Source organism: Balearica regulorum, chromosome 2 (genome assembly GCF_011004875.1).
Source record: "Balearica regulorum gibbericeps isolate bBalReg1 chromosome 2, bBalReg1.pri, whole genome shotgun sequence".
In the NCBI taxonomy this organism is placed as follows: Eukaryota; Metazoa; Chordata; class Aves; order Gruiformes; family Gruidae; genus Balearica; species Balearica regulorum.
In genome coordinates this window covers 136,573,637-136,596,696 of record NC_046185.1, presented here as the reverse complement: position 1 = coordinate 136,596,696, position 23,060 = coordinate 136,573,637, and positions in this window count along the sequence as shown.

Here is a 23,060-nt window from a genome sequence, read left to right as displayed (position 1 = left end):
ACCTCGCCTCAGGTGCCTGGACTCTATGAATAAGTGATCTCCAATTGGCATTTAAAGACAGCCAGTAAGAAATACTGAAGAAAGTTACACACGGAAACCTACACCCTCTTTGGGGCACATATGCTCTGTTTGACTGCAAAAAGATATCCTCACCTTCCAGGATCCATATTCTTCAATAAGAGCACCTAGATCTCTGAAAGAGAGATTAGCTGGTTTCTTCTCTTGAAACCCCAACCAGAGAAAACAGTGAGCTCAACCAGGCTATATAACTTCCTTCAGGAAGGAGGAGACAAAAATTCACGCCCTTCTCTCTTCCTCCCGCTGAAGCTTGACCATTGCTCAGGAAGAAGAACAGAGAGAGATAATAATCAGAAAATACATGGCCAAGGTCTCTGAAGGAAAATGCCAAATGTGATGAGGAGTTTCACTCTCTAACCTGTTGACCAAAGGAAGCATCTCAGAGAGGTGCAACTCCTAAGAAAAAACTAGTATTTTTTAATATTATTTTTAAATGGTTATTTGCAAAGGATTTTTAAAAATAAATCACTTAAGTGTATTTGATCATGTGAAGACAAAGCTGTTTCAAGATGTGCTTCTGCAAGTCTTTACTGAAAAGAGTTTTCTGTGCTGTAACGGAATAGAGTAGGTGTTGCGGTTTATCCCAGCCAAAACCGGCACAGTAATATAGATGAAGAAATCAGAGGAAAACAGAACCTTAAGTTTGGGAGCAGGGAAGGAAAGATTCTTTAGTCAGGAGAAGCATCCATGTTGGTAAATAGGTAGATAGATCCTGAAATTAACAGACAGTTCCAATGAAGAACAAAATATACAGCCAGAAACAACTAAAAATATTTCAGAAAGCAGATAATTGCTTGTTAATGCATTAACAAGTAATTAACATTAGGCAACAGATAAGCCAAACTGTTGATAAACTGGAAAAATAAATCAAAATGCATCAGGGTTTTTAATACATGGACTCCTACTCTTCACTTCTAAAAAACCAAATACTGAATAACTTGCATTTGATTCAAGTTTTTATGACAGAGAAAGTTCTCTTACATCTGGAAAGAGCATCACCTGTATACTAACAAGAACAATAAATGGTAAATGCATGGAACCAAATCCTCTGCAGCATAAAGTCATTAGAGTGAGTCTCTCCTGGAGGGAACATAATTAGATAAATATTTAGACGGTAATACTGCTGAAAAATTTATAATTGAATGACAGTGAAGGTGGACTGACTGCAGCAGGCAGCAACAATTTGTTTTGGTTGGTGGTTTAAAGCCTATTGAGAAAATTTGGAAATTTAATTAAGAGATGAAAGCCTTTGGAAGAGCAGTCTTGTAACCACTTTAAGAGAAAAATGAGCTTTATTAAGCAAGTCAGTTTAAAAGAAAAAAAAAACAACCCACACAACACAATTCCACTCTCCCATGACTAAAGACTAAAAATATAATCCTTGTCTCCTTCCTTGTGAGTAAAGAAACATTCATCAGTTGTTCTAGCAACTTTAACTTAATACATTAAAAGCATTCTATTTTGACTGCATCACAAGCAAGACGCTAAATTGGACTTAAAAGCTATCAAAGACCAAAAAGTCAACACATTTATCTGGCTGCTTATTGGTTTGGGCTTGACATATTAATCTCTAGTCAAGAGACAGAATTTCATTTTAATGATGGAGATTTTTTAGTAAGGAATTGCCCCAAGTCTTTGGTAGGCCAAGAAATAGTAGCAAAAAATAAAAAAAAAAATAAAATATTAAATTCTTAGAGTCTGCTTTCATTTTTATGGGAGCCAAGACATCCCTACAGATATACCACGGAAAAATGTCTGTGCCATTTTATTCTTTATTGCTTTAGTGTATGAAACACCATTATTTAAACATTATCAAGAAATTTAAATAACACATGACTATATGCACATATGAATAAATGCTTGCTTTACTTCACAAAAAGTTGTGGCCTAATATAACTTATAATATATGTAGTAGTGCCCATCATTGTTGGCTAAGACAAATACTATCAGAGCAGTCAAAAAGTTCCTACAACAATCAGTGAAAGCTGCTTATCAAATTATATATCTCACAGGGTTCAAATAATAGGATTCTCCACACTGTGTAAGCAGAGGTATTAGTAAATCCAAAGATGAAGCAATAAATTAGTACATCTAAGTAATTTTTTCCCCCAGTAAATACCATTCCTTCTTCACAAAAATGGATACTAGTTGCTTTTCATTTCTTTTATCCATAATTATGACGATGGTGAAAAAAAAAAGACTTAGATTTAGCCTATATTAACGTTAAAGAAAAGATTTGACTTATTTTATATGTTGTTCTTTCTATTTCAGGTCAGAACTTTATCTAATCATGCTGCATTCTAAGTTGGATAATAACATCATAAGGGGAATTATTTTTTAATGGTCATCTATTCCCCTCCATCTCAGGATATGGAAAGAATCGAACGTGAATTAAACAAAGGAACAGTTAGGTGAGGGGAGCAATAAGCGTCAACAATGTTTCTCTCCATTAGGATTCCATGGCAACTCCAGTTAGCTTATATAACAAATTACTCTGGATGTTAAAGGTGCATATTTCTGCATTAAAACCCCAAAATTCAGCACCCAAATACAAGAAATATGCAGTAGCTGTATCGGTAGCAACACAACATGCCAAACAGTCATGCTCTCAGCACTGGGAAGGCATCTTAAATGGCAGACATCCATGGGAATCAAGCACGTTTCCTTTGGGTAGTGCCTTCACATACGTGGGAAGCAGATCAGCAAACTTCAGATAAGCTGCTATCCAAGTAGAAGACCCTATGCAGCTGTGTCACGCCCATTCCATGGCTGCTTGTTTCTCAGATTCTGCCGTGCATATTTTCACTGAAGGTAGGAGTTGTTCACAAATGCTCATCCCCATATTTTGACAGTATGAAGCAGCTGTCCTTCCCACATGTGCATGCACCGTGGTTAAAGTCATAGGCATGGCTTTTGGTCTGAGCAGAAGCCAAGCTAGCTTCTCCATGCTGCAACCCAGAATTCCCCATGCCTTTGTTGTCCATTATATGAAGACCCCAAAATGCTAAGTTTCCTACACCCACATCACACGAGAATTTTATTCTGGTATTTTATGATCCCATAGGGTCTTCAAAATAACATTAAAGATAACACACTAACTTGTCTTTAGCAAGGTATTTTCAATAAATTCTCCACGCCCACCTTCAAGGAACGGGCGCCTTTTCTGGTGAGCCTAATGAAAACAATTTGTGAAAATAATCAAGGATGTTAAGGAGATTAAAGTTAATTAGTTATCTTCACCCTACACCACAAAGTTTTACATTGAAGGGGAATCTTCTGTACTGTTCTTGAATTTAACCCAGTTACAGTTTGCCAGATTGAACTCTGCAACAGCTGTACACCGAATTACCTGGAACCTATTGAGCTGTTGTATTTATAAAGGAAAATGGAGTGTTGTCACTCTGTGAATCATAACACCCTTCATTGAAAATGATGAAATAAATTGTTTTCAGCATTAATTATTTCAACATTCTGCATCAGCTCAGTAAGAGATTTGGGCATTATTACAACAACTTGTATTGGTATACAGCTTATATCTCAACAATTTCTAAATAACTCTTCTAGTCTCCAGTTATTTGACATTCAGGAACACCTGAATTTAGCAACCCTTAATAAAACAGTTGATACAAAAATTCTCTTTTATGAATTTGTTTAGTTGCTTTTTGAATTAATGAAATTTTCAGCATGCACAGTAGTCAAGAGACAAGATTTGTCACGCTGTCCATAAGTCAAGGCATTAATGGAAATACAGGTATAACTGCTGCTGCTGCTGGGTGGGAAAAGACAAATAAAGCACAGTTGGATGACTACATAACCTCCTCTTCCCCTTTTAGGTAATTTAATGCATATTTAGACATGCAGAAGTCACTTTGAAATCGCCAGCATATAAAAACAATGGCTGCTTCATCTCCTGTTAACTGTGATTATGACCTGTTTAACAGTATATAAACATTTCTAGTTTAAACTGATAAAGTAGATGCTGTTCTTGCCTACAGTCTACCGAAGCAGAGTTTTAACGTTCATCTTCATGGACTCCCTGACACCCAAAGTACTTTGAATGTTTCACACAGTTTTGTACCCCAAGTACTTCAGTACATCAAATTTAACATAAGTGGTATTTATTTTTCATACCTTTCTACCCCAGTAATTTCTGCCAAATAGAATTCTCCCTTCCCAATATGTTTCCTCTCAGGAGAGTTATTGGTCATGCATATTAAAGGATAACAAATTCTTATTTCTCCTGTGTTGTGTAATCACCTGAGAGCACCACTCCCAGCACAAATCAAGCCTCAAGCTAAAGTTGTACTATTGGACCAGTAAAAACTAAGCATTATTTGAATTGTAGTTGCTGGAAAATATCAGTGCTATTTCTTCTGAGAGATTTGTAATCTAATGAATGAAAGTAATTTTATTAGTCTGCAGCCACACATACAATTTACGTTCTGCAGAATGATAGCCCCTACTAGCAACCTCACTGAAGCCAAACATTAATAAAATCCTTCCATTTTACGCTTTCCAGAAAGCGGACACTACATTGACATCAAAACAGCAACTTTAAAACTAGAGGCCAAAGAGATTATTGTGTAATTTTCCATCAAGCTAAACACTCTCTGTGCATACCATATGATTTTTCTTCCTCAAGATTGGTGTCATTTTGCTGTACTTTCCAGTACTTTCCATTTTAACAGTGATTAATGTCATTAGACCCCAGAAGCGAGGGCTAGGGAGTAGGAGTTTGTGGAGGTGGCACAACTATAACTTTGGAAAACAAACTGAAACATTTCTAGTGAAAGATATTGGCAGCAAAGATTGGGAAACCAGATTTGCTTTTGACAAGAAATTGACCCCATTTTCCACTCAAAATTTACTTTACATTAACCTCAAAATATAGGCACAGGGGAAAGACTTCATTACTCTTCCATAGCAGAAAACAACAACAACACTTGCAAAGTTAGTCCTTTTAGGAACAAGCATATCTTAATAAGGGGGGGAAGGGGCTCAAAAATTGCTTGTTGGAATTTCTGCTACAGGTAATTTGCTTTACCTAGGTGATTATAGAGGATTACATTTTATGAATCTATGTTTATAGGGGTTTCACTGACAATAGAGGTTTCACAGACAAAGGATCATAAATTCTTGTTGGCAGCCTAATTACAGTCACTTGCTGTTTTTTAAAGGGGCAACAACTAGCTGGAAAAGAAGATTTCTAGGGTCCAGATAGTGTATCTGAACACCAACCTCCCTAGCAAATACCTTATTACTTTTAAAATAGGACTCGCCCCTTGGGAATAATAAAAGAATCTTCAGGTTTCTTTAAGACTTTATTGCTACATATCTCACTCCTTTCCAGTCAAGTTCAACACAGATTCTGCTTTTGTTGGTATCACCTGTTTTCTTATAGAGGAGCATTAGGGGGGAAAAAAAAAAAATATATATAAAAACCCCAAACAACATCCTCTTTAACCAAATATTCATTGAAATTAATGAAACTAAACCTGAAAATTCTCTTTTGATTGTGCAAGTGTGACCCTTGCGACTAACTCCATAGTTGCAGTGAAGCATCTCTGGTATGACATCTTTCATGTTTATTAACTCTATCTCTGTAGACTACACATAATTGCTGAGATGTTAATAATGAGGATCTATAAGCAAAACCTGTAGGCAAGTCACTATTGTAAAATTTCCACTTTTATGTTTCCTTAACATTTTCTGCTCCCTGCTAAGCTTCATTTATACCTTTTTTTCCCCTGCATTTCTTCATAATATATACCTAGCAAAACAAGAGAATCTTTTCTTTTACATTATTAGCATGCCTACTTATATGCTTAAAAATCCAATGTTTGCAGTATTTGGTCCATAAAAAAAGGATATTTCATAATTTACAGTCCTCAAGTGTGGGAAAATACTTAGTTCTTTGCCCTGTGGTTCATTATCTCTTCCTTTGTCATTATACCTTTGCTTCCCCCCCCACCCCACTTTAAGTGGGGCACTTAAAGTGAAAAGAGTTGCAATAATGGAAAAAAAAAATCAAAAACCCAACCAAACAAAACCAAAACCAGCACCATTGTTAAAATAAAGGATTTCTTTAGGGCTTTACAAAGTTAAGTGAAGTTTCAGTTACCAGCAGGTGATCAATTATCCTGTAAAATGAGGAGAAAAACAGATTTGATCTTTCCTCTCCCTTGAGAAATCCCTGTACAAAATAGTGACCCCTCTGTTTAAGACTTTGGTTTTTTAACTATTCTATAGAATTTAAATAGATATTCACCCACTTAGAATTCTAGAGGATAATTAAGAGTCTTGGTGAGCCCTTAATAGAGTCTCAAACTGTTAGATTATAAATTTACTGAGTTCTAGTATGTTTTGATGGGATAGATTTGATTTCATTAGTCTTTCAGCAAAGCCTACCTCCTACTCCAATAGTCACAAATCAAGCATCTCTCAGAGGCAGAGACATTGAAGAAAAAGTAAATAGGTATTTTCAATCAACATTATGTCTTTCTAACCAGTTGCGTGCACTATGTGTAAAGACAACTAGTAGCTTAAAAACATTCTGTAGGTCTCATCCTTAGGAACTATCCATGATTTTCATGAGAAATATTGCTAAGTTGTAGTTATACAGATGTATAATGAAGCTAGGCAACCTGTAACATTAGTTGTCCTAACAGTACTGGGGGTTACATTATTTCAGCTGTGTAAGATTTTAGAGTGCCAAAGCACTGAAGATTTCAGGTAGGTTAAAGTTAACATCTTCACCCTACCCAGTAAGCCAGTGAATTTTATAAGCGTTTGCATCATGTACTCTCAGCATGAAATTCCTTTTAACAAGCAGACAGACATACGTACCAGTTTAAACCAACAGAAGGATACACTTCCCTGTTTCACAAGAAAGTTCAGCTGCTGACAGCCAAAACAGCTGAGAGAAGGTCTTAATTTGACTAAGATAGTGTCTTTTCCACATCCTTCCCCTCACTGCAAGCCCTTTCCAACTACAGGCTGGAGATGTGAGCAACCTGTAGCAACCAGATAGCACCTTGACAGTAAATTTGTGTTGAGTTTCAATTGCATTCTGCAGTTACAGAAAGAAATATGAGACATGCTATTAATTAATCTAAAGGAGATAAAGGCAAGTATGAGCCCCAGCCAGCTAATATTTGTTGATATTCCCACTCTGCTGGACACAGTGTTATGGATCCTTGGGGGTATGAGGGTGGTGGTTTCGAGTCGGAAAGAAATGAATAGCACACTTTATTTTTGCACTGGGGATGCAGATCTTTGCCTCTTGATGGTCCTAGTTTAAATAGGCAAAATACCCAGGTAGAATTTTGTGATATTCTGCTTGAGAGAACTATATTTATGACACATAAGAGCAATTTTCTGCTATACTCCCCACATATGCATCTTCCTGCATTTTTCATGCTTATCTCATTAAAAAGCCCATTGAAGTCCTACCTGGAAGTTTTTACAATCCAAAGCCACATCATATTTCCCCCCCCCCCCCCTTTTTTTTTTTTTTTTTATGGTGCGTGTGTGATCCACAGATCCCAAACTCCTGGTCTGAAATACTTACTGAACCAGATGTACAAGATGTACAGCACTCCTGTCCTCAACGTGCTGTTCTGAGACTACCTCAGTAAAGTCTTTGCTTAGCACATTTTCCTTCTATGACACAGTTTGTGGCATCAGGCTGATGGATGAGCTATGGCCTACAGTACAGACAAGAGACAGCATGGAGACCTTATCCAGTGAAGCTGATAACTGTGGAAACAGCCCTGTCAACCAGAGAGTGAGGGCAATGACCATGGAGGGCTACTTGAAGCACCTCCGTGTTCCTGCAATCATTATCACAAAGATTTATTTCAAGCTGGTTCCAAGGCCCTGAGTGCCAGTCTCATCTGGGACACCTCCACCCACTGGGTCTCAGCTCCCAGTTCTTGCCTGACAGAAAAAAAAAACTCCACCAAAAAACCAGAACCGCAGTGGAAACTCATGATAGATGACTGGTCAGTTATACGTGCCCCAATTCTTAGAAAGTATCAATCAAGAAAAAAAAACCAAGAAAAAAAAAAACAAACCCAAGTTCTTCTGCCACAAACTGTGTTCAAGAGCAACTACATTAAAATTAATTTTCCAGAAAGTTGAGTTTTAGGAAGAGAACAAAACAACTTCTTGTCCTCAAGGTGACAGCTTTTCTTTAAAATGTATTTGGACTGGCGTCTAGAGTATGACTCAAATCATATTAAATTTGGAGCACACAATTATAAAGAGATGGTTCTGTGACACTGAGTTTGCAACCTCAGGATAAGAGAGGTGAACATACTCAGCAAAGCTAAGGTAGAAGAAAGGTGTCAAGGATAGAAGGCAGGCAGGTGCAAACAGGGCAATAAGCAATTTTCACAGCACATGCCTGCTTTTCTGCTGGTACATAACATAATTATTTCAAAGGTACTTTTAAAGTGGAAAAGAAAAGAGAGACTCCTTTAAAGCTCTCCTCCTAAGCCTTCTTTTAGTCCTTCTGCAGCCTTCCATTCTCTTCAAAGAGGTTTTCCTCAAGGGGTTTGGCTAAACAATGCAAACACTTTGGTGCAGTTTATTCTGACTGCTGAAGTTTTTACAGATTTCAGGCAATAATAATAGCAAGTAGGTTTCTGAAGAGCTGCTAAGCCTCTAACTGCAACCTCAAGTGTCCAAGTTCTTTAAACTCTGGCCCAGATTCAGAGGCTCTTAAACTTGAGTTGGACTAAGTTACATAAAGTGGTATTTAGCATGCCAAATGACTGGTTGGCTTTTCAACAGCAATACTCACTCACAGATTCTACCATCCTCATTTTCTTAGCTCAACATTTGTCTCAACTTTTCTTTAGATCTATCTAAAAAATTATAATTTTTTCACCTGTAAAAAACCTAACCCTAAAATAATCTACTTATGGACCATACATAACAATATTGTTAAGTTTCAGCTGCCTTGAAGACAGCTTTGAGACTAACATGACATCAGAAAAAGATAAGGTAATAAGTACTCAATATATACTACTGAAATATTTATTAAAGCAATACAAATAAAAGTTTAAATTATTTGTAGTGCAATGTTATAGATTGCTATAGACTAAAGCTTCAGGTGAATGGGTTATAATTAATTTTTTTATTTCTTTTAAAAGAAAAGAAACCACAACTTGAACCAAAAATCAAATCTTGAAATTTGCCAATTTAGAAAGAATAATCATGGGCAAGGATCCTGACAGTAAAAAGTGACAGAGGAGGCAAGTCTGAAATTACTTTCTGCAGCTGAAACTACTTCTTCAGTGTTTTTTTTTCTTTAAGGTATCCAGAGTCTGAAATACACCTGTCTCCTCCTCCCACACCCCCCAATACATAGTTTTCATTCCCACAGACTGAAAATAATGTTCCACTTCTATGCTGCTTTGTGCTCTTCTAAGCAATTAATTCAACCAGCAACCATGAAAGGAAATCAGCCCACAATCTTGCATATCTTTCTGTTTTCAGGTTAGTTCAGCCATTTGTCAGTTGTGGATTAACCCCAGCAGACAGCCGCTTGCTTACTCCCTCCATTCCCAGAGGGATGGGGGAGAGAATCAGAAGCGTAAAGGTGAGAAAACTTGTGGGTTTAGATGAAGACAGTTTAACAGGTAAAACAAAAGCTGTGCAACAGAGCAAAGCAAAACAAGGAATTCATTCCTTACTTCCCATGGGCAGACAGGTGGTCAGCCATTCCCAGGAAAGCAGGGCTCCGTCATGTGCAACAGTTACTTCGGAAGACAAAAGCCATCACTCTGAATATCCCCCTTCCCCCGGCTTTATATGCTGAGCATGACATCATATGGTATGGAATATCCCTTTGGTCAGTTGGGGTCAGCTGTCCCGGCTGTGCCCCCTCCCAACTCCTTGTGCACCCCCAGCCCACTGGCTGGTGGGATGAGAAGCTGAAGAGTCCTTGACACAATGTAAGCACTGTTCAGCAACAGCTAAAACATCCCTGTGTTATCAACACTGTTTTGGTCACAAATCCAAAACATAGCACCATGCAAGCTACTGTGAAGAAAAATTAACTCTAGCCCAGACAAAATGTGTACAAAAATCTTAGATTCAAAAGTGTTTTTTTCTTTTGTTTTGCTTTTCATCACAAGTCTTGTTTGGTTTTGTGGGTCTTTTCTCCTCAATAAAGTATTTTCTAAGGATACGTGCATTTTATGTACACAGCAAAAACATTAAAGAGTTCAAAGTTAAATGAAAAGAAGCAAAATTTGAATAATTTTGTAGGTGTCCTGAAATCCACTAGAAATATCTCCCCCATCTAGAAATATCTTTATAACACTCTTTAGTCCCTCCCTGCCTCTCAAACTTACTTCTTTTCTTTCTAGCTGTCTAAAAGTAGTAAGGAAGTAGTAGGGTAGCTAGACTCCAGCTCTTATCATAATCAAATTATACCAATCCTTAGTAAAAGGGTACATCCGCAGTTGCACACTAACTTTGTAAGTATCCATCCATGGCCCAGCAGGCAAAAATCTTAAAATTTAAGCATAGTAGTTTCCTCACTCAGAGTATTTAAAAGATATTTTAGAAATCCATTTTTAAAAGCCTACAAATTAGCTTTTGTTAACCAAAACAAATGTTTTCATTTCTGCTTACAGGTACCTCCCATGAATTTCATTAACCATCCATCTGTGAAGAGTCCTTTAGCAGTAACATACAATTTTAATCACACATTTGACAGTGACATTCTTTGGCACAGATACTGGTCTTAACAAGATTGTTATAAACATTCAGGATCTGATGTTTAACTGGATGTAATCACATTGTCTTTCTTCAGGGGGAAAAAAAAAAAAGAGTAAAAAAGTTAGGTGGAAAAGTTTGAAGGGAATTCATCATCTTCATTCTAAGAGTTCGAAATATGTCACTGAAGTCTTATTTCCACTCCTGGTATGAATGGTAACTAACACCAAAGAGAAAACTTAATATTAGAGAGAGGGAAAAAAAGTCCATCTGTTCAGAGTTTACCTTGTTAAGTATTGAAGGCACCTGGCAGAGAGAGCATAAGAGACAGCCTGCTCCTAAGGCAGGGCAAGTGCTGAAGATCAGCCATTGAAAAGACCAGAATCAGCTTTTACACATAGTTATCTGGGAAAAGAAAGGACAGAGTCTTAGGAGAAACACAGAAGACAAATACTGTTTGCTCACAGTAGTAGGGAAAATACAGACATTGCTAAAAGTCCTCTTGGATAGACATTGCTAACTTCACTAACTCAGTGGAAAAGGATCACAGGAGACATGGGAGGAGGTTAATCTGCAGCATTATAAATTGAGAGAAAAATCTGTACTTTAAAATAATTACTATTAAATTTGACTTGCAGATTTCTGATGATTTGGAAGGCAGCGTCAACAGTTAAAGCAGAGATAAATGGCAACCTAGCCCCTCTAGTTACTTTTACTACCATAATTCTTACACAGCAGAGGCTTTTCCCTTTCCCCTAACCCATCCCCAGATTCAGGATTTAGATCAAATGAGCTACCTTATCTTTCTGACACTCCAGACAGTTCCATTTATTAGTTATATAAAACTTAAACTGCACAGGCCATAGATGGTGCAACATACAGCCAGTATCTTAAATTGCAGGTAAAGACCCAGTTTGGCTACCTGCCTTGCAGGTACATCAGTTTAGTTTGAGTCTGGCAACAACTTTTTACCTGGCTAACACCATTAAAAGTAGCAGCTTTTTATCCAGCTAACACCATTAAAAGTCAGTACATGCTGCCAGTTTCAGGGATCACCCCAGCTTAAACAGCATAACTAACACAGGGGGCTTTCAACCATAGGTGTGTCTACTGGGCTGTGCTCTGCTCACCATCCACGGCCTCTGATTTTGTTTACAAGCCCCACAAGTCTGAAACAAGTTTCAGATTACTATGAAGGGCTAGTTCAGAGGCTGGAACATCAGCATGTCCAGGCAGTAGAGTGTGAAAATAAGTAGCCATACGGACTTAAATGAACTTGTTATTTCTGATTTGGTGAATTCATTCATTCATTAAAATAACCATTCAGTGTGATTGAACAAAAACAACAAACAAAACCCCTGAAACCAAATAAATCTTTCATAGCCAACATACCTTAGCCTCTCTATCTTTCACATCCAGAAGGACTACCCCACCATGAGTTTAGGCCAGCACAACACAGGGGCTACTAATGTCATCAAAAACTGTACAACAGGTTTAGAGAGCTCTTCATTCCCAGAGAGCACTTCCTCACTCACACACAGCTGTTCAAGGCTCCCCGCAACATTCCCTGCAGAGCTGTGGACAAGCTCTTCCAGCTCAGGCACGTTGGCAGAAAAGGACAGCCAATACCCACAGCACTTCTGCACTACCTACTTCATGTCAGCAGATCTTTGCATTTATCATGGTTAAACTATAACAATAGTACCTGGTCATTCCAAAAGACTGTATATTTTCTTCACATCTGCAGCTGGTGATCACATCCAGAAGCATTAGATGTGCACAGTAACAGTAGATGTCCATAATTCCATCAGCAGGAGACACTGTACCCTGGTTTGAGGAGCATCCGGGAATACCAGTACCTGAAGCAGCCACAGAGAGCCCTAGGCCACAGCTGGCATACTACATTTAATACCTTTCTTCTCCTAGAGAGGCAGGAAATTACAAATAATACCCTCCTTAGGTTACTCAGCACTCTAGTATGCCTTAACTCCTGGCACCTTTGCCACTGTTTGACTTTCAGAAGTAAACAGAATCAGCCCAGACACTTCCTCTCTCCTGAACAGAGGACCAAAACCTGAATTAGACATCTGGTAACCATTTCTTACTCTTCCCTATGACCTTCCTAAGTCAAGTCAGCTCCCCTCTCCACAAAAATCCCCCTTTCATGTCTCCTCCACAACTGCTCCTCACCTGGTACCAGAACCTCTTCTCCTACAGCAGCTGCTTCCAGGGGGCTCTTGGTCACAGCAGGAGATCATTAAGCTCATCGTTAACCCCAGCCGGGCTGCTGCTGTCCTACCCTTCTTCTTAAAGAAAGAGTCGAATGGCTTAGGAGTACAACATACAACTTTTTGCAAATCTTGCAGTATCAAACTTGATATTTCATGTGTTTGTATGTGGCATTTAAAAAAAAAAAAAAGTTAATTTAATATTTCACCAAAGTGATTTAATGTCTCACCAGAGTGAAAGTAAATAGTACTGATTTATTTCTTTTTTTCTGGATAAACACTTTGTGAGCCCACACAATAATTCTTGCAATTGCTTGAGGATTAAACTTTGTTTCCATTTTCTTAGAGGAGGTGCAGCCAGATAACATACGAAATGTAAACAGATTTTACACTCTTAACTGCTGCTAAAGGCATTTAGGTATGCATATGTAGTTAAAGAGAACATTTATCTGATGGGAAAAACTGAAGAATTTTTAATGACATTTAAAATAATTTGCAAGCACACGACACGAAAAGACAACTTTAAACAAACAACAATCTCACCCTGGTTATGAATGACAACACACTAGGCAATGAAATGACACATAGACATACCTCACGTCAAAACCAAATTGGCTTCTAGAAATTCAGTTTCCCATCCTTGAAACATAAAGTTTTGATGACAGATTATCCCATTACAATTTGTAAAGGTACACAGAAGTGAACAATCAGAGTATTAAGCTAGGTTTTTCTGTAAGCCAGTTGCTTCACTATGGCCTGATATTTATATTTCTTTTCACATGTGTTCACTCAGAGAAATGAACTGATACACTGCTAACCTTTTGCCACTGCTGAAATAACATGCTGGAAGTAATTAGAAATCTTTGTGATCCGTCTTTCTTCCTCTTTGCATGTACATGTCTATTTTCTTCCTCTGGAGGAGTCTAAACGGACATGGAATCATGGAACATACACAGACAATAGCTGTTCATAAATATTTATAAGCTAATGAATTCCAGATAGTTCATGATTATTCATCAACAAATCATATCCTGAAGTGAAATGAATTATTCACAAAGTTAGTTTATGGCTTCAACAGCTTGAATTAATTATTACAGGTTTGATTCCTTTTGAGTCACTCCGGATAGCGTCCGTCATGATTAACGTGGCTAGAATGCACTGTTAGACAAATCACGGAGCTCCGGAGAGCAAGAAGCAGAAAGAATAATTTTAAGTTATTTATTTTATCTTTAATCACTTACATTTCATTAGTTATAAACTGAAAATTCACCTATATGAGAATGGAATAAACCATTTTCCATTGTTAAATTGAAATAAGTAAAAATAAAAATATTGCAGGCAATTATAGTTTTTATTTCTGCCTAGCTCTCTTTCTTAAGGGAGGATTAAAATGATGGTTTGGGGTTTTTTTTTTTTACAAACATCTTAGTAAGAAATACAGATTCCTGAAAATAGGTGTACTTTTCTTTCTGGAAAGTACAGCTCACCAAGGAATGTCTTGTGTTTAAATAGAATATAAGGGTTTTTCTCTGCTTACATTAAAAGTCAGCTATTCTGCTGTTTAGGGGGTTTGGGGTTTTGTTTTTGTTTCTTTCCAAATCCCGCCAGTCATAATTTACTTCCTGCATAGTTATGGAAATGCAGGTGGATTAAAAAAGGAAATGTAATCCCATATGCACTATAAATACCCACATAAACCAGTGTGACCTGAGGGAAAAAAGGGATACCTCAGGTTATTAGGTCACTTTCTTTGTTTTAAATATAAAATAAATACATTTTCTGATAAGACTTTGTGAACAATGGTGAAAGATATATATATATCACAAACTGTGATTCTATGAATGTCATTTCACCTGTTTCCTATCACTAACAATGTTATCTTCAATACAATGATATGTCACTTTTCATGAATACTGAACTGGGGCTGACAAAAATCCTCTTCTATGACCCGACATATCTTCAGATTGAAATTTCCTATAAATTATTCTTTTTGCTGGACAAAATGTCTTCCCCCCCCCCCCCCCCCCCCCGACTATACTATGTGATTTGATTCAAGTTCTAAAAAATTTCTCCTTGTAATCTTTAAGGGCACTAGCAAAATATTTTCTTCAGTCTCCTTCAGGAGCTACCACTGTCTTTTCTGGACACTCCTTGGAAGTCTTTTATGTTCCACTTTTAAAGCAATGGCTGGCTAGGATCCTTCCTTGGTCAGGAAAGTTACTCAGTTCTACAAAACCTGAGGCACTCAAAGGCTTCCAAGGCAGAAGTGGGAAAGGCAGGTCATGTCAGTGTGCGCAAATCGCCAAGAAACCCATGTGAGTTGAAACCCTGCTGTCTGAATCCTTGCTTTGTCTTCACGGCGTATTGAAGAAAAGCTGGGTGTGAAGCACTGCTGGGTGCAAGCCTCTTGCCATTGGAAGGGGAGACAGAACGGACGGGAAACTACAAGAGGGCACACAATACCAGGGAGTCAGGACTCCAACGTGCATCACTGAAGGCATCACTCCACTGTGGAGACACAGCCACTGTGTTTCTTATAGGAACAACTTTTATATTTTTAAGCTTAGAAGTATATATTAGAACTTTGCAGAGATTTGATAACACACATTTTGGCATGGAGTTTTCGTAAAATTGAAACTAAAATTTATGTAAAAATTACTATGTAATACAGAAATAATAGACATAGTTGCTCTTAAATAATTAACAAAATTATATAAATACTTGCAAGATTACTACAGCCAGAGGATTACCATTAATTGTTGCTAAATGTCAACAGTACTAGATAGCGGAAGCTTAGGCATGCAATATATTTTGATTATTGAAGCAGCCATGGTAAGGGTTCCTATGGACATGCCCAGCCTAAAGCAAAAGTGAGGTAGTTTGGCTCGTTATAAATACCTTTCACTAAAGGGTAAACTAAGCAAAATTACTTTGCTTAGCTTTCTTGTTTACTGACCCACTACCTGGTTTTCTACTGATCAGTCTTTGAAGATACCTAGAAGTCGTGCCTCTGTTATACACTCAAATCTCCAACTGTTCTTGGTTCCACTGTGAACCCTTTTAGCCTTAAGCTTTTCTTCTGGCATCTTTTATGATTACTGAAATTTTAAAGAAAATGTGTGAAACTCATGCACAGAGAAATGTGAGTTTCTAACTAGACAAGTTAGAAGTGTTGCTATAGGGCTTACAAATTAGCAAACATACAAAGAGGCAAGAGTCACAGATGATGCAAATCATAAAATTAAAAATTCTGTGTGTCACCTAGACGGTCTTTTTGACCTTATGCAATCATATGTACACAAAAATCAACAAATGAGCTAGAAGAGAGCATAGTTCAATCCTAAATACCCAGTTTACACATATTACAGCAAGAATTTGATTTTATGAAAAATAAATACATATGTAAAAAATATGCCTTGTATTGTCCTCATCAATACAGTTGCAACTCGATATTTTTATCAATTTTCATATTTTTATTCCACAGGCATTTTATTCTTAAGATCGTCACTAATCTAAGAATTCCACATCTCCATTTCGTTAAATGAGATTGTTTTAGGGGGGAATAAGAGGTTGTTCTTTGGGCTGTTTTAATATTTGTACAGGACAGGAAAACCTTAATAATCCCAGAGTAGGAGAGAGACAAATTCTTCCACTCAAGGCAGAATCACATCCCACTGAGGCAAGAAGTAGAATCTATATATCTGTGCAAAAAAAGAGGGCTGTGAGTCATTGGCAACCAATTGGAAACGTATCCTACCCAGCATGCTGCAACCGCACAAGACCAGGAGACTAGGTAGAGAGATCCCAAAGGAACATCTGCATTTCATGTTTTCTGAAGCAATGCTTTAACACCAATAATCATGCAATTCTGCGACAATCTGACTCTTTGACAGACTTGCAGATAGAACAGTTATATGCTGAAGTGAGCACTTTTGACCCAAGGCAAAATACATACATCACTAACACACAGGTTAACCAGATATCAGACGTTATACGTATGCTGAAATGATCCCTTAATTTGCTTGAAATCTGAAGTCCTGAGGTGTTCAAGAATTTGTAACTCACTGATAGCTCAGTTTCTTACATATGCAAGTTCTCTATATTTGTTTTATTCTTCTGCTTACAATTCCTAGTTGTAAACCAGGATCCCCTTAATTAGATGCTGCACATAGAAATAAAAAACAACCCCTGCCCCAAAGATCTTACAGGCCAACCACAAGAGAAAACAGATGGGCAGAGACAGATGGGGGAACAGAAGGAAATAATGAGACTTCTATGATGGATATAAGAAATGTAATTAGACTGATCATTTACCCACGCATGGTAGTTTGCCATGAATACGATGCCACAGAGAGATTTTACAGAACTTCTGCATTACAGCCCTTTTCTCTCTCCTGCTGTAACGAGGGCACTCCTGCCACGCAAAATAGCACAGTTCAGGAGTAGTTACTTGCTCAGTAATTGCTTATTCATGTACGTTTTGCTCAAGTGTGTCTTGGAAATTAGCCAACTTCTGAGACCTTTCACACTGGGGACGTAAGGTAAAGATAGTGTTTAAAGCTTTTGCTACTACTTTATTTTGCTAATGAGACATCTTCAGTTTGATAACACTCTGAGGACTGTGCTTCCTAACAAAGGAACAAGAGATGATAAAATAATATTATTTTCATATCAAGGTATTATTATTTCATAAGCAATCTTCTCCCCCTCCCCCCCCCCCCCCCCCGCAATGTTACATTTTTAGCAGGAGGTCTTTTGTAGGTCTTTAGATGTTCACTTATTTTTAATTATACTTGTGAAACTTTGCTTTACTAGAAACTGAAGATCTAATGACTTTCTAGTGTATTAAAGAAAATACATGAAGTACGGTTATGTCACCTTTGGTTTTGTGCATGAATCAAACTTAAGCTCCACAACAGAAACAATTATTTAGTTAAACAAGACAGAATATATTTGGCTTGTTTGTTTCATACTGCATGCACCAGACATCTGCTCAACTAGAAAACAGACTGCATGTTTTTGTAAGGTTAAAAAATATATCACAAAGTATCTAAATTAGTATATTGTGTTTTACTGCCAAGCAGGAATGTATTTTTTCTTGTCAAACACAGATATATGTGCCTGTAGTATCAATATAGTGAAGAAAATAAATGGTTAGCGTACATCTAGAAGTCAGATGAGATATTACAATAACACTTCGACCTTAAAATGCATGTGAAACTCTCCTTGCTTCCCAGAAATGCTCAAACCAACACAAACCCAACAATAAATCATAAAGGACATTGATCATTCTTCTGTTAAACAGAGGCATTCTGCATTAAACATCTTTGTAATTCTTTTATAACACTTGATATTTGATATTTTCTGATCTTTCAGTTCTGGACATGGATCGATTCACATTTAAAGCAGAACTTTATGAATTATGTTAAATTATGATTGAAATGCAAGGTAGGACTGATGGAAATTATGGATCTGCACATATGCTGTTATGGGAGGCAATGCTAAATCACTGCAGAGCACAGCTTCACTTGGCATAAAATGTTAAATAGGCTAATACACTGGAAAGAAAACAAAGAATCTTCAGTTAAAAGATCAGATCATGTAAAGTCATAACAGGTTTTGATAGTCAGCAACCACCATTTCACATGCAAGGGTGCGCTCTGGGATAATGACACCATCAATCTTTGCATTAAAGACCTGTGATGTTCAATCTCCTAGTCACCACAAAAGCACCTGGAATTCTTCATGTAAGTTCCAGGTACCAATGATTTTCTCTTTTCATGCACAAACCTCTAGTTTTTCTTCTCTTTCCTTTCCACAAATTAGGAAAATGAATCCATTCACAACTAGCCCCACTGAATTGAATGTAAACCTACTGCTGACTTCAGTGAGGAGTTTCACTTGAAAATGAATTTTCTTCTTTTTTCCTGCCTCACAGAAGTTCTGCCAAGTGGGTGAGAGTAAAAATAATGTGTGCATTTCATGTGAAGGAGCTATAGCTAATGGCACAAATCACATAGTATCTTAAAATGTAATAATAACTGGAGAAAACCTTCCTCTTGAGACACATACTCAAGCTGCATTCAGTTTTTCTTCTGCTTCAGTTCTAATTTAAGATTTGAACCACATTGGTACACTAAAGGTTTCTGACAGTTATTATTAAAACCAATGTTCCATTACAATAGCCAGAAATTATAGCCCAGCCAGATTTCTAGTCCCTATTAATATTTTTTTCCACAATTTCCCCTCTCCCTTTTCTTTCCACATTTTTCGATCTTATCTCATGTGATGGTACCCAGCCCCCTTTGGACTGGTTAAATTCCCTTTTCCTGTGACATTCCTCTCTACACTGAAATGCCAGGCTAGTCTGCAAGCTTAGTCTAGAACCAACTTTCTACAGGTTGGCAAGGACAGCTTCATCAGACAAACTAAGAATTTGATGATTTCAACCTCACTGCAGGCTAATTTGTCCAGATTGAAACAGCATTTATATTTATTCTTTTACCATTTCTGTTGTTCTATGCAGTTTTTCTTGCCACTTCTTAACCACCCTTCTCACTCTCAGAGAGAGAAACACCACACAGTACTGCACTTATGTCCTTCTCTGGCAAAAGTTTGGTAAGGGAGTTAGAGATCACCTCTCTGTGCGTTGCCTTCACATGGTATTTCCACTGAATCAACAAATAACTACAGGAAAGAAAAAGGTGTCAGAATTTGAACTTTAATAATATTACCGCTTTGCTGAGTTACAGCAAATTTTGTGTCCTTGTAGGTAAGTAACTGTTTTGAGAAGAAAGTGGTAATGCAAAATAAGGCATTTCTTCAACCTAATTAATATACAAAACATGCACAAATTCTGTTTCATTGTGAAGAGACAGAGGTAAACTACATGAAGGCTCTTTGCTTTCTCAGACACGTTTTTTCATCACATTTGCTATTTCCCCTGATGCTGCCAAATGTGTCAGATGTGTCTGTCTTTTGAATGTCTCACGCAAACATAAAATGCTCAGCAAACAGCTTTCTTGTTGTGCTTCAGGCCTTGACCTTGATACTTAGGAAACTGCCATAACTCAGAACTCTTCATCTGGGCTACCTAGGCTTAAAAAAAAAAAAAAAAAAAGGTCTAAGGACTCTTACTTTTGTTTAGCAGCTTTTTGCAAAATGAAGAGCTTTGGAAGACTAAATGGCAGGCAAAAGGGAGCCTTTGCACAGTTTCTGTAATGAGAACCTCTGAGATTGAACACTGCAGTACAAAATGGACAATACAGTAACACATTTTTATTAACGCCACACTGCACTGCTTGATTCATGTCACAATTACATAGTGTACAATGCAATACAGTTCAATGCACCATAAATATCCACAAATTCTGAAATATTCTGCTCTCATGAGACATGAAATATCAATGTTTCTTACATTTTACAAGTGTTCAAATCAGTAATATACAGCAATATTTAAAAAAACTCCTAAATTTATTACTAGTGTGGTTTTCAGGGATGACTTTAGCTCTGGTTTCCAGTAAGGAATGGTAGAAATATATTTTTAAATAATTTAATGCTTTCAAACAGCCTATTGTTCTACATGTCCTTGTAGACATTTGAAAGGTTACAAGATTTTAATAATTGAATTTTAGAGAGATCGATTTTATATCAGAATGCAATTTGCAATATTTAGAACCAGTTCCATTTGTCTTCTGATTTTATAGGTACTATGCAGCTGTGTTATGTAGGACACAAATGGCTTCAAGTGCTTCATGAAATCTAATAAAAATTGAGCTGTTTCAAAGGAAAAGTAGATCTTACAAATGTGTCATGTAGCTAACCTTAAGCCTTTAAATGTTTCACATTCTGAATTGCTTGCTCCTAAGAAAATAAAAGAGAACATAATGCCAGTAAGATTTGCATCCACAAGATATAAAACATAAAATTAGGCTCATGTGAAAAAGAAATGAGCTGTTACTGATAGTGCTCAGTGATATAAGGCAGATAGTGAAGGTCACAAAGGGTATAAAACTGACTTTCAACTGTCAAAGCACTATGATACTTTTTAGAAACCCAATTCAAAGACTTATAATTCAGAGTGAAATAATGATATATTTTAGAAAGAAAAATGTATACATGTGTAATGACCAACAGTGGTGAACACACCTAAACTCGTCTGTAGGCTGGACAAATCAGCACAAGCTTGTACTGAAGTCTTATTACCTGATTAGATCAGTCTCTCAGCTATAAGGTTTGATATCTTTCTCACAGTGTTTGATGGAATTCAGACATTCAGAAGAAACTTACCACAATTGCCATGTTGGCAACAAAGCAGCAAGAAAGCATTCCCAAGAGCCTTACATGCCAGCCCCCTGGACAATGTATCTATTTCACGCTGGGATTTTCTGAACATGAGCTCTCATCTGCTTCATTAACATGAGAATGGTAACTGATGTCTACAATCCACATGCCCAAACTCAGTTAAAGTCCAATGTTTACATAAGCATTATTTTCTCCACATTTGTCACATGTCAAGAAGTCCTAATGAAGAGCTATCCTGTCAGAGGGAAATAGCTGGTAGAAAGGACTAGGAAGAAAATTAAAAGGTACAGAAGTATCAAGTAAAACCTGGTGCTGAGAGGTAATGTCAGCAGTTGGTATGGGTGAAGAGATAATGAGATTGGTGCTACAGAAAAAAATGAACTAGAACTAGCAGAAACTGGTACTTCTTAGGCACAGGGGTGGATTGTCTTGTTTTCTTTGTTTTATTATACTAGTATTTTATTAATATGTTGTCAGCTCTAAGTTTGCTTTTCCATTGTCTTTTCCCCTCATGCTTTCCCCTGTGCATACCTCCCTCTTAATTTTCATCTCCATTTACTTAACACCCTTCCAAACACCCATGTTCCCCCTTCTCTTGCCTCTTTTCCAGGATGTACTATGTTTTCCAAACAGCAGAACATTTACTTAGAGTCATACATTTGTTTTTAATAGTTCCACTTAAAAGCATTCAAGTTGAATATGTTGCCTCGAATAATATTGTAGACATTTTAATAAGGAGCCGGTGTTTTGAATATACAGAAATTAATGCTGTGTCTGGAAGTATGCTTGACATGAAAAGAATTAAGAGTAAGGGAATGACATATTATGATGGGAATATATTATGTCTTTGAAGATCAATGTCATAATGTATTAATGAAAATGAGAGTGGCTGTTTCTCACACTGACAACGTCAGGCCTCGTACGGTATTTTGAGAGCTGCCAAACAGCACCATGGACAGTGACAAACGAGCCTCTGACGCACCCGGCGCGCCAAGAGTCGGGTGTTGCCACGTTTCATCACCTCGAGCTCTTGATAGAAGACTGGATGACTCAGGACATACTGAGCCTTTCAATTCAATCCTAGGCTATCTCCTGGTGTTTAAAATGTTGTGTGAAACATTTGATTTGCACCACAGAAGCATTTTAAATGTATGCTTGGTTTAGGTTTACCTTCTGCTCGTGAAGATTTAGTATTTTATTACTTTTTCCCTTGTCATGTTAACTCTTGAAGTTCTTTAAAAAAATTATCTAGTTATCTGCAGATTGTATTAAGGTCCTATCCTTGGGTGAATCACGTATTTCATTAGGAAAAGTCACACTGGGAAGCAAAGAAAATGTTTCTATATGAGAATTACATTGCTTTATAGAACCCTGAACTTTCCAAACAATTTTCAATGAGATAAAAAAGGTTTCTTAAAACACCAACCTTTCAGACCTTGACCAGTAACTCAGTTGTGAAACAAGGCTTGAGAATATATTTTTAAAGAAGGTTAAGGAGGTGGATGAAATTTGTTTAAAATGTGTGGACAGAAGAATTTTGTGTGTACTGCTCAAATGCTATCAAGACATTCCAGTCACATATCCAAAATATCATCATGTCTGGGCTATTGGTTTTGGATGCAAATGCAAAAGTCCCTCTCCAATGCATTGACTCTGATACTCAGTCAGACTACCAGACAGTCTGCAAATAAAAAATTGCAAATCTCCCATATAAAATGA